This window comes from Natrix helvetica, assembly GCF_964273705.1.
Source record: "Natrix helvetica genome assembly, chromosome: 1".
Classification (NCBI taxonomy): domain Eukaryota; kingdom Metazoa; phylum Chordata; class Lepidosauria; order Squamata; family Natricidae; genus Natrix; species Natrix helvetica.
The window spans coordinates 4,290,436-4,306,532 of NC_138548.1; the positions used below are offsets into that span (position 1 = coordinate 4,290,436).

A 16,097-nucleotide genomic window follows, 5' to 3' on the forward strand; every position below is an offset into this window, starting at 1 on the left:
TAAGACTTGCGTGTTTCCAATGCCAGAGTTCCTGAGCCAAAAAGACTGGAGGAGGAATTTTGGGAGTTGAAGTCCACAAGTCTTAAAGCTGTCAACTTTGAACACCCCTGGGTTTTTTTTTCTAAAGGGTTAAGGGTGCAAGTGTCTTGTAACTTGACAGCTTTAAGACGCGTGTTTCCAATGCCAGAGTTCCTGAGCCAAAAAGACTGGAGGAGGAATTTTGGGAGTTGAAGTCCACAAGTCTTAAAGCTGTCAAGTTTGAACACCCCTGGGGTATTTTTTTTCTAAAGGGTTAGGGGGCAAGGGTCTTGTAACTTGACAGCTTTAAGATTTGCACACTTCAAAGCCAGAGTTTCTGAACCAACATTTTGGTTGCTAAGCAAGAGCATTGTTAAGTGAGTTTCACCACATTTTACAATTTGGCCATGCCCACCCAGTCACATGGCCAGCAAGCCACTCCCACAAAGCAGGCCAAACCTACAGAAGAGGTTCTAAAAAAACTTTGAAACCCACCACTGGTGCTCATGCACAATGGCCACCTGATCTTCTGGTTTCTGGCATGCATGTGCGCATGAAGACCAGCTGGCCAGTGCGCATTTGTGCATTGGAAACTGCAAGATCAACTTCTTGGTGTGCTCATGCATGCATGCACACCGGGTAGCTGCCCTACCTTTTTGTGGCACGCATGCATGGACACATTTGTGCACTGCGCCATTTTGGCACAATGAAAAGATTAGCCAACACTGCCCTATGAGCCCTTAAAGGTCATACCCACGATTTTTGTAGCATATAGTTTTGCACCTTAAGATGCACCAAACTATCTTTGTCCCTTACTTTGTTTTGTTTTACTTCTCCTCTTTATTTGATTGACTGTGGAGTTTTCAAATGAACTACCTGAGCTGCAATGGCCAGATGGGCTGCTGCATAAATTAATTGAAAGGCATAAATGCTGGTAGACACACATTTCCTTCTGGAATCTGAATGGGGTTTCCTAACCAGAAGGACCACGTCTTTTCTCTTTGATGTCAAAGGCACTGTAATGACCAAGGACCAATAGAAGGAGATCACTCACTCACCTTCTGTTTGATGTCAAAAGGCACTGTAATGACCAAGGACCAATAGAAGGAGTTCTGCAGGAGGTAATAGCCCAAAAGGCTCACCTGGGTAGGCTGCAATGCATAAATGGACAAAGGGTGACATGTAGTCCCAATTGTGAGCTTTCAATGTGAAGACAATATCCTAGTATTGTGTTCATGGTGGTTGGAGAATTCCACTTGTCTTAACATTGTCAAGTTTGGGAAATACTGTCCTAGAGAGCCCCCGTGTGCATGGGGCTTCTCTTAACATTTCATGCCTGAAAAGGATTTATCCAGACCAATTTTTCTTTGTCTTGCCCTCGGGTATTGTAGAGAATAAATCTACCCTGTGATGGTCCTTCTAGTCCTCATAGACAGTTAACAAGTCTCCCATCAGTCTTCTCTTCATTAGCCTAAACATACATATAGTAGTTCCATTAGTCATTCATCATGCAATTTATCCTCTGGACTCCATATCATCTTTGTTGCTCTTCTCTCACTTTGTCTAGGGCCTCAGCATCTTTTTGGCATCATGGTAACCAGAATCAGACGTGATATTCCAAATGTTAACAATCCCCCCCATCTTTGGGGAAAGCATCCTCGAGCGCCTCTTCCATCTCTTCATCTAGGTCATTTTTGAAGTAGTTGAAGAGCACTGGGACCAGGACAATATTTTGAGGTACTACCACTGCATGTTTCTATCTAGACCAGAGGTTCTCAACCTGCGTGTCAGGACCCCTTTGGGGGTCGAACAACCCTTTCACAGGGGTCACCTAAGACCATCAGAAAACACATATTTTCAAAAAAAATATGGAAAACATAAAATAATTTTATGGTTGGGGGTCACCACAACATGAGGAACTGTATTAAAGGGTTGCAGCATTAGGAAGGTTGAGACCCACTGATCTAGACATTGTTCCATTGAGGACCACTTGCTGAGTGCGGTTGGTTAACCAATTGCAAATCCATTGGGTAGTGATGCTGTCTATCCAATATTGTCCTACCTTACCAAAAAGGAGGTTATGGTCTACTTTATCAAACGCCTTGCTGGAGTCTAAGTATACTATATCCACAGCATTTCCTTTATCCACTGATTTAGTCATTTCATCAAAGAAGGAATATGGTTTGTTTGGCACAATTTGTCTAACAAACCCTTGCTGTCTTCTCATAACCAAATTATTCACTTCTGTATGTTCACAAATCTGCTCCTTGAATATCTTTTCCAGGGTTTTCCCAGGTTCTTATATCAAATTCAGGGGTGAAATCAACTTACCTTCACTACTGGTTTGCAAATGTGAGCAAAATCCAAAATAGCTATAACTCTAGTTCATGCCTCCATCCTTTGGATGATAAATTTGTCAAGAAAGTCAGCAAAGTCCAATGATTTTGCCCAGGACATGTTCCTCATACTTGGCCTCGTATGACATTTTTCCACTGAAATATTCGTTCAAATTTCTCCTGATGCCTTACCTGCTGTGGGTACAGGTCTAAACATTCGCGGACATTCCAGAACCAGGGTTTCTGCAAGAAGACACCATTCATTAGGAATGACATCATACCAGCCCACCAACACTTCTTTAGATCTGACATGAAGGGGACGATGGAAGGGAAAGGAGACCACAAAGCAACTGTAGTCACTAAGATATTGGAAAGGGCTGGAAGGAGGAGCCAGCGTCGCAATGATACAATATGCGGTCTCAACACTCCGAGACCGCCATTGACACTTTTGCCACTGGACGGTCCATTTAGACCGAAACCATCCCGTAGAGACAGTGATCAGGAAGACGAAGCCTTGCTTGTCTCAGGGACACTGCAAAGTCCCTGATTGACCCAAAGGAAGTTCTTCAAGCCGACGATAAACAGGCAGCCCCAGGCTGATGAAGTCGGGACGGCTCCGGAAGGAAGTGAAAAGAGAAAGTGAGTCCATCTGGTGAAGAATTTCTTTCTATTTTGGGAAAGATGCCCAAAGAAACTTTTTTAAAAAGCCAAATTAGATCCTTAAGCAAAATAATTAAGTGTTGAAATTAACTTTTATTGGATTGCTTTGGAAAGCTTTTTTTTTCTTTGTAACTATGCTTTGTGGATTGAAGTGCTCTCAATGTTTTTCATTTCTCTTAAAGTGAACGGACTAATTTTTTCTTCTTCTGCTTTTTGTTACTTTATTTTTTGACTTCTGGACTAAAACCTTCCTTTTTTATTTTAACAATTCTTCCTATTACTTGTTATTAAATTTCATTAAAGAACTTTGTTTCCTATAAGCCAGAGATAAATATTAGAAAGTGAAAAGTAGCAACACTGCCACTCGGAGGGCAGAAGCTGGAGTTTTTGAAACAACGTATCTCTTCTTTTTTCCTCTTTGATCTTACTGACTTTGTAGCTGAAGGGTTTGCAATTTGTTTACAGAAACTGATAAAGAGCCAAGGGCACACATTGTTTTTTCAGGTGCTTTTGAGAACTATTTTGGCAGGGGAGAGAAAGGGGGGGAAAACAGAACCCTTCTCTTCTGAAGAGCACAAAAGAACTTGTGCTTAAGTCAACCTAAAAATAAAAAATAAAAGAGGCCTAGAAGGCTAGAGTGGCAGTGGCTACCAGTTTTTTTTTCTTTTTCTTCTTCTTTTTGGGAAAGTGGGCGAAAGTGGAATGAAGGGAATATGGAAGAGGGAATTTGACGAATTGGAGCTCTACTCCAGATTCCAAGATACAGAAGAAGAAAAAAGGGGAATGATGGTGGATTTAAGAAGAGAATTTTTTTCAGAAGCATGATTGACAACCAAAGACAAGCTAATTTTAATAACAACTGGTGGGCAACAAGATTACTTGAGAGATCCCTCAAGCAACAAAGTGCAGAGAGAAGTTTATAAAAACCTTATAAAGGAGATAAAAAGAAGACTGACACCACAATTGGCAAGAGAGATAAGACTGTTTTGTTACTGGAAAGATGCAGGTTGACAATGAAAGTTGATAATAAAAAATAGTTAATTTTGGTTGATCAATAAGTAGGAATTTAGTAATTCTTAGATTGTTTTAGATTGTTATTAAATGTTTTTTATCAACAAATAATTAACTATAATAACAATATATATATATGTGTGTGTGTGTGTGTGTGTGTGTGTATCTATCTATCTATCTATCTATCTATCTATCTATCTATCTATCTATATCTATATCTATATCTATATCTATATCTATATCTATATCTATCTATCTCTATCTCTATCTCTATCTCTATCTCTATCTCTATCTCTATCTCTATCTCTATCTCTATCTCTATCTCTATATCATATATATATATATATATATATATATATATATATATATATATATATATATATATATATATATATATATATATATATATATATATATATATATATATATATATATATATATATATATATATATATATATTGTATTCGGGTCTTGGTCTTGGTGGGAGGGGATGGGGTGCTGGCTTTGTTTCAGTAAGTGGAATGATTGGTTGTTTGGTTGTATCATGATTGGTAGATTGGTGCTGATTGGTGCAGGCCGTGTGTGCATTGTTGTTTTGTATTGTAACGGCTTGGGTGGTGGGTGGTGTTTGTTTGTTGGCTAGGGCTGGTTTCCAGATGTTCCTCCCACCTACCATCCCCTCCCACCAAGACTTACAGAAAGATGGCAGCTCCGTTCCCATTTTAAGCCCAAGCTTGAAGATGGCAGGTGAGATCCTGCCGAAACGTTGCAAAGACAATCTCAACCTTACACGGGAAAAGACCCGAATACAACAAAACCAGCATATATATATATATATGCAATGCTCTCTACATGGGGCTCCCCCTTGAGATGCACCCGAAGACTACAGTTGGCCCAGAATGCAGCCGCGCGGGTGATTATGGGGAGTACTAGATACTCCCATATAACACCTCTCCTGCGCGAGCTGCACTGGCTCCCTGTGGTCTATCGGGTGCGTTTCAAGGTGTTGATTACCATCTTCAAAGCGCTCCATGGCACAGGACCTAGCTACTTGCGGGATCGCATCCTGCCCCATACATCCCTACGACCAATTCGCTCTCACAGAGAGGGACTTCTCCGGGTGCCGTCCACTAAGCAGTGCCAGAGGGCGGCGCCCAGGAGCAGGGCCTTCTCTGTGATGGGCCCAGCCCTCTGGAATGACCTCCCCCCCGACATTAGGATTACTACCGACCTCCGCTCCTTCCGTTCAAAACTCAAGACTCACCTTTTTCAACTAGCCGGCCTGGCTTTTTATATTATGGTTCCATCTTTATCCTCCTGGCAATCTTTTAAATTTGTAATTTTATATTGGGGTATTTTAATTTTTAATTCTATTATGACTATTCCTATGTATTGTACTATGCGATTTTGACACCTCCTCCGTGAAATGTTTTAATTGTATAATATGTGTTTTTATTTATTGTACGCCGCCCCGAGTCCCTTCGTGGAGAGGGAGCGGCTAACAAATCTAATAAATTCAAATTCAAATTCGTATGTATGTATGTATGTATGTATGTATGTATGTATGTATGTATGTATTGGCAAACTAGTAAAAGAAATTTGGATATAAATTGCAAATTGCAATCTGGGAAAAAGACCTATAAATTTTATTAACAAACTTTTATTTAGGTCTTGTCATAAAGGTGTAATGCTTTTTGGGTTTGATGAGAGGAGGTGGGATATAAATAGTAAATGATTTTTAGCCAATTATAATAACAACAAGGAAATGTCAATGGATATTGTTTAATAATATGTACATGCTCTGGTATTGGTAAAAGCAACTTGGATACAAACTCTAAACAGCGAGTTAGGGGGGAAAAGGGGGGGAAAAGGTTTAGAAATTGTATTAATTGACTTTTACTTAGAATATGTCATAAAAGTGTAATGTTATTGGAGGATTTTTGAAATAGCCAACAAATGCCATTATGTGGTTGTGTCTTTAAGTATGAATAATTTGAGGTAAAAGCACGTTTAAATAATTGTAGTCAAATGAGAATTGTGGTACATTGATAGTAAGATATACAAAGATTTTTGATTTAAAGTGTATAATCTAATATGAACTATAAGTAATGACTGTGGAAGAAATTCACGAAAGTTATCTGTAACCAATCGACACGCTTTCTACAAGATGTAATGAAGGATGATTATTTTTTGTGTTTTTGATTAAAAAGAGTTCAAAAAAAGATATTGGAAAGAGCTAAAAATTGGACCCTTTTTTGGTAATCAAAAATGTATCATTAAATGTTAGGAGGTGGGAGGCAGAGAAGTCCAATACCTGCATTACATTGACCAGTTTGTTTGTTTTTTGACAAACAGAAGTAGGGAAATTTAGCACTCACATCGTAAAAGAGGGCCAATGCCATGAAGGAGAGAATGATGGCGTACACGGTTCTCCAGCTGGAAAACAATCAGAAAAAAGCATCAGGGTATAATTGGACAACAGGATGGGAGCTCCAGAGCTTCTAGTGCTAGAAGGGAATACAAAGTCAAGCTGGCAGAGGATTGAGACTGCTCCAACAGCCCTCACTTCTGAAGCCATTAGGCTATAAAGTAATATAAAATGCAGTGAGATAGGAGGAGAAAGGGGAGAGAGAAGTAAGGAAAAGTAAGGAAAGGAGAAAAAAGAAGCACTGACTCTCTCTGTTGCAGTAGAATAAGGAATTAACATCAAATCACAGCTTTCTGCTTTTCCAAAATAATATGAACAAGCCATTTCTATAAAGATCTTTCAATCTATCATATCAGACATTAACACAATTGAGCAGCTTCAGAGATATTTCACAAGAAGAGTCCTTCACTCCTCTATCACAATAGAATCCCTTATGCCACCAGGCTTGAAATTTTGGGCTTGGACAATCTGGAACTGCACCACCTGCGGTTCGATCTAAGCATAGTACACAAATGTTGTCTGCTACAACATCTTGCCTGTCAATGATTTCTTCAGCTTCAGCCGCAATAATACATGGGCAAACAATTGATACAACTGAAGGTAAACCGCTTCATGCTCGATTGCAGAAAATGCAACTTCAGCAACAGAGTGCTCAGTGCCTGGAATGCTCTACCCGACCCCGTTGTTACAGCCTTGAATCCTCACAGCTTCAACCTCAAACTGTCTACCGTGGACCTCACCCCATTCCTAAGAGGTCCATAAAGGGGGCATGCACAAGCGCACCAGTCTGCCTACCATCCCTGTCTTACTGTCCTCATTTAGTTGTGTTTACTTCCTTTGTTCATGTTTATGTTCATACCTATACTTGTTATCTTGTACATGTTTGACAAACAAACAAAGAAACAAATCTAATCTGTAAAACCCAAAATCAATGCATTGCTACCAGTATTGTAAGATGCTGAACGGGGATGCTTTCCCTTGCATCCCACAAATGCCCTTCTTCTTTTGAAATATGATTTTAATAAACATATCAAAATATAAAATGAAAATAGCGGGGAAATGATGAAGGGAAAGGAAAAGAGAAAAGAGTGTCTTGCCCTTTTTTGGGGGGAGGGGGAATAGGCCTGGTGTTCAAATCTCTCAAGAACTGCAGCTAGCAGTCAGCAGGTTAGTTCTGCTGACTGCTAGCTGCAGTTCAGCAGTTCAAATCCCACTGGCTCAAGGTTGATTCACCCTTCCATCCTTCCAAGGTGGGTAAAATGAGGACCCAGATTGTTGGGGCAATATGCTGTCTCTGTGAACTGCTTAGAGAGGGCTGTAAAAAGCACTATGAAGCGGTATATAAGTCCAAGTACTGTTGCTATTCCCTCATCTAAATCATTGATGACAAAGGCAAAGAGCACTGGACCCAAGAGAGCGGGTTATCCAACTGCATACTCCCCTTGAATGTAGTTCCATTGAGGACTAAATGTTGATTGTAGTGTATCTGTCAGTTATGAATCCAAAGGATGATGATATCTATTCCACATTTTCCTCTCTTATCAAGTAGTAAGTTGTGGTCTACTTTGTCAAATGCTTTACTAAGGTCCTAGCATACTATGTCACAGAATTTTGCTGGTCCAGTAATTTTGTCATTTTATCAAAGGATGCAATAATATGTTTTGGAATCTAGTTATAACTTTGCTTGCGTCTAGGTGTTCGATGATTCGTTGCTCGATAATCTTTTCCAGGATCTTCACAGGTATTGATGGCAAGCTGATTGGTCTATAATTTCCTGGATCCATCCCCGTCCCACTTTTTTTTGAAGATGGGAACCCTTTTCCAGTCCTCTAGTAGTTCCCCAATACTCCAGGATCTTTAAAGATATAGTTCAGTGATTTTTTCATATTTTCTAGATCTTTCAGAATTCTGGGATGTTAACCATCTGGTTCTGGTGATTTGAACTCATCTAGGGTAGAGAGGTATTTCTTACCTATTTGGACATGTACTACTAGTCTGTTTTTATAGTTCTACTTTTGGTAGGTTGAGGTATTGTTTTTTCTTTCGCATGTAGAGAGATGTAAATAATGGATTAAGCAGTTCCACTGCCATTCACTTCCTTGCCATCTTCTCCCATTGCCCCATCCCAACTGATGACTCGGACGGTCTCTTCTTCCCTGTGCTCCAAGGCTTTCTGGAAGAATCCAACTACACAGGGGAGCAATTGATTTCAAAGACTTTCCCTTCCCCAGTTAACTTTCTTCAAGCTTAGAAACCCATTCTTAAGCATAGAAACTTTGGGGGAAGCATCCTTGATCAATTGATAAAAACTCTTCAAACAGGCATATTCCTACTAGACATCCAACACAAACACCCTTCTTAAATCACTTGGAATCTTCTTCTAAAATCAGCAGTGACAAAGATCCTGTTGGGCACTAAGAGATGCTCTGGTCCACATGGAGTGTACATGGATTACCATGCCCCAAAGGATTCCACTCACCTGGCTTCACAGAATTTCTTGGTCACACTGCACCGGTTCTGATTCAGTCGATACCGGAACCACCTCTCTACCTGCCTCGGTTGGAGGTCGCATTGCTTGGCTAAACCTCTGACTTCTTCCTGGAAGGCAGGACACAGAACCAGGTGAGAAAAGCTGCACAGCCAAGTCCCAAAACAACATTGCTGGGGAATGCAAGAGGCCACAGTTTTTGATTTTTCCTCAATTTATCTGTGCTATGAATACACATGCAGAGATACAGGAGGGAGAGAGAGAGAGAGAGAGAGAGAGAGAGAGAGAGAGAGAGAGAGAGAGAGAGAGAGAGAGAGAGAGAGAGAGAGATGGGCCTCCACACTCCTGACCTTTCAGAAAAACATGAAGACCTGGCTCTACCAACTTGTATAGGGCTTGCAGTGTGGCATGTAAACCTGGCAGTGATTAACACCTGAAGGGCACTCAACTCAGCTTTTCATTTTTACCTTACTCTACCATTGTTTGTATTAGGCTCCCATTATATTGACATATTTTATTTCTGAATGATGTTTATCCTTTGAGCTGTAAACTGCCCATTGTCCCTCTGAGAGTGACATGGGTGGTATTTATCTGCAAACCTGTGTCGAAGGAACTCACCTTTTGGGGATTTTTCCTCCACTTTGTGTAAAAAGCTTCCAGGATCGGGTTTGGGGGAGGTTTCCATCTCACCTTTTCTTGCAAACCCAATTTTTTGCCCAAGGGGATTGCGATTTTCCTGGAAAAGGCAACAGCTTTGGTCAGGTGAATGAAAATTGGCTAAAAGTAAAGGTCTACACTTGGGCAAGAAAAACCAAATTTATAGGTCCAGCCTAGGGGACACTTGGCTTAATGCCGGTAAATGTGAGAGGGATCTTGGAGTCCTAGTAGAAAATCACTTAAACAGGAGCCAACAGTGTGCGGCCACAGCCAAAAAAGCCAATACAATCCCAGGCTACATTAATAGAGGCAAAGAATCAAGATTACATAACATTCTAGTACCACCTTACAAAGCTTTAGTAAGAGCACAATTGGAATATTGCATCCAGTTCTGGTTATCACACTATTAAAAAAATGTTGAGACTCTGGAAAATGCAGAAAAAAAGCAAAAAAAAAATGGTTAGGGAAGTGAAGGCTAAAAGATGTGAGGAAAGGTTATAAGAATTGGATATGTCTAGTCTAATGAAAAGAAGGACTAGGGGAAACATGATAGCAGTCTTCCAATATTTGAGGGGCTTTCAAAGAGAAGAAGGGGGTTCAACCTATTTTGACTTGCTTCTTGCTTGTACAAGAAACAATGGATGGAAGCTAATCAAAGGAGAGAAGCATCCGAGAACTAAGGAGAAATTTCCTGACAGTTAGAATAATTAACCACCAGAACAACTTGCCTTCAGAGGTTGTGGGTGTGCCAATACTGGAGGCTTTCAAAAAGAGTCTGGACAGTCATTTACCTGAAATGGTATTGGGTTTTCTGTTCAAGTAGAGGGGTTGGACTAAAAGACCTCCAAGGCCCCTTTCAATTCTATTATTCTATGGTCTAAAGGGGGACACGGTGGCTCAGTGGCTAAGACCAGGGGGGGAGTTCCAGCAGTGCATGCTAGGCATGTGCTTTAATTGCAGTGGTCCATTCAAAAACAGACCCATGAAAGCAGTGCAAAGAATGCAACTCTGCTGAACATAACCTGCAATTTTAAAAAGTGGTGAAATCTAACAAACTAATAATAAAAATAGTTATACTGGAATGAAATAATTTTTTAAATAATAGTGATTAGAATCACACTTGAAAAAAAGAAAAAAAGTGATATTAATATAGGTAAAGGTAAAGGTTCGCCTCACGCATATGTGCTACTCTAGGGAGCAGTGCTCATCTCTGTTTCAAAGCTGAAGAGCCAGTGCTGTCCAAAGACGTCTCCATGGTCATGTGGCCAGCATGACTAAATGCCGAAGGCGCACGGAACACTGTTCCCTTCCCACCAAAGGTTGTCCCTATTTTTCCATTTCTATTTTCTCCATTACGTGGCACTGGGGATTCGAACCGCCAAACTGCTGACCTTTCTGATCGACAGGCTCAGCATCTCAGCCACTGAGCCACTGCATCCCTAATATATTAATATACAGTAGCAGAAATTTAACTTTTAACCTCTTTAAATGGATGGATGAAATATTGACAGAGAAGAAACATGTTGCTCTGTATTCTTCACTGCAAGGACATTTGGAAAATATGTAGATAAAGAGCATAAATTCTGGAATGCATTCTTTAATAACTGGAGTGATATCAACCCTAGCAAGACTGCGGTGCAACTGTGTTCTCCATCTCCTGTCCTGGAAGGGGTTGCACTAACCTAAACAGAAATGGAACCCAGTTTGGAGGGGGTTCCCCTACTCCAAGCAGAACACTGTTCCCAGTGTGCGCATGTTCGGAGTTGCCAAACAAAGGGAACAGATAAGGAACAAGGGTTGACTTGGGAGTAAGTCCACAGGTGGACAGTGAATGGCCCCTCCCATAGTGAATAAAAGAGGAGTGAAAGGGGAGTGGAGTTTGCAGGAGACAATTAGTCCATTCCTGAATTCTTGTCTAGTATTGCAGCGTCTGAAAGATATCGGTCCGGCCACTCTCCAAGCCTGATAAAGCTTGGTAATTGGGAACTATCTTGAAAGACTGTGGGAGAGGAAAGACTTTGCTGGAGAGGAATTCACTGTAAATTAAATAAAAGGGGTTTATAGAGACAAGGACTCGGCTTTGTGCTGCTGGAAAGCCTAGGTCAGAACAAAAAGCTAATTAAACAACAAGCAATGTCAGACATAATAATGCCATGTTCAACTTCCCTTGGCTCTCACATTTGTCAACCTTACAAATTCAGTTCCTCCAAAATGGTTTCTAAAGGCAAAAGGTACATTCCACTGTTTCAAGCATTTGTGTGGGGAGGGAAGGAAAGGTCTCTCTAAATAGGTGCAGGTGGGGGGTTGTCTCTTCCTTCCACTGCTCCTTGGTTTTGACTGAAAGAAGCAAAGGCAAGAGCTTGCCTTTCGATGAAGAACCGGAGGGCGACCAGCATGAGAGCCATGGGGAGGCAGAGCAGGAGGTGACGGGGTTGGGGATAGCGGATGTCCTCCGTCTCTTCCATGTCCACCCAGGTGAACCCTGGAGGTAGCCAGTATTCCTGTCTCCAAAGCCACTGTGTGAGCTGAGCCATCTCCCTGGGAAGAGAGAAGAAAGGCAGGGGGTGAGATGGCACACTGATGTTTTCAGAAGAAGGGTAACGTCACGGCAGCCTCCATCAGTAGCCAAGAAAGAAATCACTTAACTCCATGTTTCAGAATTAAGAGTACTTTTACTGGTTATGAAAAGACAGCAGCTAAGCAAAGCAAGATCTGAGGCAAAAGCATACGTAATCATAGATATCAATATGTAACCCAACCCCCTCACCCCTGGTAACCCCATCCCTTGTCCAATCTGTAAATCCCTCCGGTGTCATGTGGGATCCATCTTCAAAAACATCATCAGGTTGGTATGCAGGACAGTTGACCTTGGCGGGCTCATCCACTATCTCCAACATGCGCAGTAGATGGTGAGAACAAAACTCCCTATTTTCAATCTCTCCTGTACTTAAAACTTCCCTTCCCAAATACCCTGCCGCTGCCATTGAAATGGGGCAATTGCGAAACAGAGGCTGAAAGACCCCGAAGGGGGAGACTCTCTGTAGCAACACAAGCATTCATTGCACTTATCCATCCCAGTGGGCCGTAGTTTGAAGACCCCTGATTTAGTGCAACATAAGAAATGCAAATAATTTTTCTTCAGACCACTAAAATGTTCTCATGGACCACCAGTGGTCCACAGACCACCATTTGCTGACCACTGCTCTGGTTGGCCTAAATATCTCTTTCTGCTTGAGGACTCTGTAGGAACTGAGATCCAACAATTCTGGAGCCCAATAATTCTGTGACACTCATATCCTGCTCAAAGAACAGATAACAGCTATGGCCAGGAAGGTCTTTGAAAAACGGGCCATTTTTGGGAGGCCCGCAGAGTGCAAAACCTTTTTTTTAATTTGTCTCTTCAAAACCTTGGTGCATCTTCTACTCCGGTGCGTCTTATACTCTGAAAAATACAGTATATCCCCTCCCCCTCTGTCGAGGGAGGCTGTTCAATTTTGACATAGATGGCCTCCTTGGCCCCTCTTCAAACCAGCTGCCTTCCCTGTCCACAACGTGGATTTTGCTGTCTTCAAAAGAGCGGCTTTTGTCTTTCCAGTGCAGATGGACTGCTGAATCTAGTCCTGGTGAATTTGTTCTCCTATGTTGTGCCATGTGCTTGTGAAGTGGCTGTTTTGTTTCCCCAATGTACAGATCTGCACATGGCTCACTGCATTGTACTGCGTATTCCACGTATGACCAGCTGTCTGCAAGGAGTATAAATCCTTCCATTCCACCACCAATCCAGTCAGAGCTGCAGAAGCTTCTTGGAGGTGGAGCGAAACGTCTTCAAAGGAAAACCAGAAAGTCCAGTTGCTTCTTGAAAATGATTGAAAATGATTCTTCAAGCTGAACCTGCTCTAGGTTCCAGAATTGTTGGCCTCCAGAATTATTGGGCTTCAGAATTGTTGCACCTTTGGGACAACCGTGACCTGGAGGACTGAGAATCTCCATAGACTTGAAGAATCATCCGCAGCAAAGGGAGCCTTCAGGGCTGAGCCTTCAAACCTAGGAAAGCCGGTCCTTGCAGTCTTGGTCAAGCAAGCGATGGGGAGACGCCTTCCATCAAATCTCCCAGGCTGCCTCCAAGCATTGCAAAAGAGACGTCGCAATGCAGCTCCTCCCGAGAACAGCGGCTGCTCACAAAACCTCTGATGTTCACCAAAGTCCACCAGGGCTCAGACCCCAGTTGGTGTCCCTCAATGGGCTCAGCCACGAACCTTTTCACCCGAGACAGCAGCCCTGAAGCTTCTGCAGACACACACGCACACACACACACACACACACACACACACACAGAGTGCCCGTCTCACAGCATTAGGACATCCCCAGAATTGTAAAAGTAAAAAAGAGTTGGGTGTGGAAAGTGTCTTTTAAAAAAAACTGGGTGTGGAGCATTTCCCAAGGATTAAATTAGCCACAGCTTGATTACTTCACAAAGATGACCCTGATCTTGCTCTATAATATCCAGCTTACAGGTAGTCTTCGACTTACAACAGTTCATTTAGTGACCATTCAAAGTTACAGTGGCACTGAAGGAAGGGCCTTACAGCCGTGTCTCACACTTGCAGACACACAGACACCCATGGCCACATAATCAAAATTCCGATCCTTGGCATCTGGTTCATATTGACGACGGTTGCAAAATCCTGTGGTCATGTTGACTCATAGATCACCTTTTTTGACCTTCTGGACAAGCAAAGTCAATAAAGAAGTCAGATTCACTTAGCCACGTTACTAATTTAACAAATGCAGTGATTCATTTAACGACGGTGGCAAGAAAGATAATAAAATGGGGCAAAACTCACTTAACAAATGTCTCACTTAACAACATGGTTGTAAATTGAGGATCTCCTGTATTTCTCTAACCTTCAGACAGGCCTCACAGGGGGACATTCCCACCCAATGGAGCTTAGAAGAAAATCCCTGCATGGCCTGGAGCCCATCTGACAAAAGGTGTCCTGTAAAAGCAGCTTTAGCTGAGTTTCTCCTGATGTCCAACAGCTGCTCTTCTCCTGTCACTGGAGACACCACAGAAAGCAGACGTGGCAGTTGGCAGGCTGCCATCAACCCCCAGCTCTCCTCCCCATGTGCAGGGCTACCTGGTCTGCAGAGTATTAGGAGTTGCAACTCCAGAGTTGTATCCAAAGAACCTCTGGTTGACTGACGGAAGATCTTCCATTCAAAACCACGAGAAAAGCTTTGCCTTCCTTCTTGAGATGCAAGCAACATCCGGACACGGAAGGGAGAGAGCAAGGATTGCAACAGGGCAGAGCTTGCTTCTCACCTGCCCTGTTCCCCCCCTACATAGCCAGGAAGACCCCCATCCCCATGTCAATGGGGATTCTCAGTCCTCCTGGTTGTCCCAAAGGGGCTTTTCTTCCAGAGGCAACTGGACTTCCTGGTTTTTCTCTGAAGACGTTTCGCTTCTCATCCAAGAAGCTTCAGTTGCCTCTGGAGAAAGCACCTTCCCAACCACGTCCCCAGGTGAAACCTTTGATTTTGCTGCCCAACTGAACCAAATGGATTATGATTATGATTATGATTATGATTATGATTATGATTATGATTATGATTATGATTAGTAGTAGTAGTAGTAGTAGTAGTAGTAGTAGTAGTAGTAGTAGTAGTAGTAGTAGTAGTAGTAGTATTTTGGAGAATTTGAGAAACCTCCGAAAGTTGTTCTTTTCCTAACATCTTCGGTCTGGCGGCGGAGGCTCTGAAAGGGAATTTCTGGACGGGAGAGAGAACCCGGGTTCTCCGCCCTTTCTCTAGATTCACACGGGAACCCGGAGCCTGAAGGAAACCCACCCGGAGCGACCCCGCAACAGGCTCTACCGCGCGAGCCCCACTCGGGAAAGAGAAAGGAAACTCAGCCGGGGACAGCGGCGTCCCGTCCATCTCGCAGTCGCTTCTGCTCGGGCTGGTTGGGCGAACACAGGACGGGGGTCTCTTCTCCCCCCTCCCCCTCCCACAAACAGCCTTGATGCCCCCCTCCCAGCGCTTACTCCAACCCCCTTTTGGGTGCCCGGACTGATGCCCTCCAGGGTTCCTAAAGCCCCCCCCCCCCGCCCGGTCTTCTCCGTCTCAACGCCAGACCTGCCGCCGCTGCCGTCGCTGCTGCTGGGGCTCGGGCTGCTCTTTTGCCAGCTCCGATCGGGCAGAGAGAAGACGGGCGTGCTTGGGGGGGGGGGGTGGAGTTCCGCGTGGACGCCTCCCTGGAATGTGGGAAAAATGTAAAGAAGATTCGCAGGGCAGGAGCGCGCAGGGTGACTGATCTGGAACTGACAGAGGATCTTCCCACCTCTCACGCCTTCCTGGAGTAATTCTGGCGATTGTAAAGAGACGGGGGGGGGGAAGGGGGGAGAGAATGAGAGAGAGAATGAAAGAATGAGAGAGAGAGAATGAGAGAGAGAGAAAGGGACAATATGAGAGGGAGGGAGGAAGGGAGAATGAGAGAGAA

General features: G+C 43.0%; 1 pseudogene across 1 annotated transcript in view; it reads right to left on the reverse strand.

The window, feature by feature from the left end:
- LOC309384033 (ceramide synthase 4-like) overlaps positions 1–16,097 on the reverse strand; it is a 68,572-nt pseudogene that overhangs the window by 39,893 nt on the left and 12,582 nt on the right. Inside the window, exons 2-7 of the transcript in view lie at positions 11,963–12,136; positions 9,560–9,677; positions 8,933–9,051; positions 6,404–6,461; positions 2,547–2,597; positions 1,077–1,169 (exon numbers count right to left, since the gene is read on the reverse strand). The product of the transcript in view is annotated as a ceramide synthase 4-like (transcript). The remainder of the gene's footprint in view (positions 1–1,076; positions 1,170–2,546; positions 2,598–6,403; positions 6,462–8,932; positions 9,052–9,559; positions 9,678–11,962; positions 12,137–16,097) is intronic.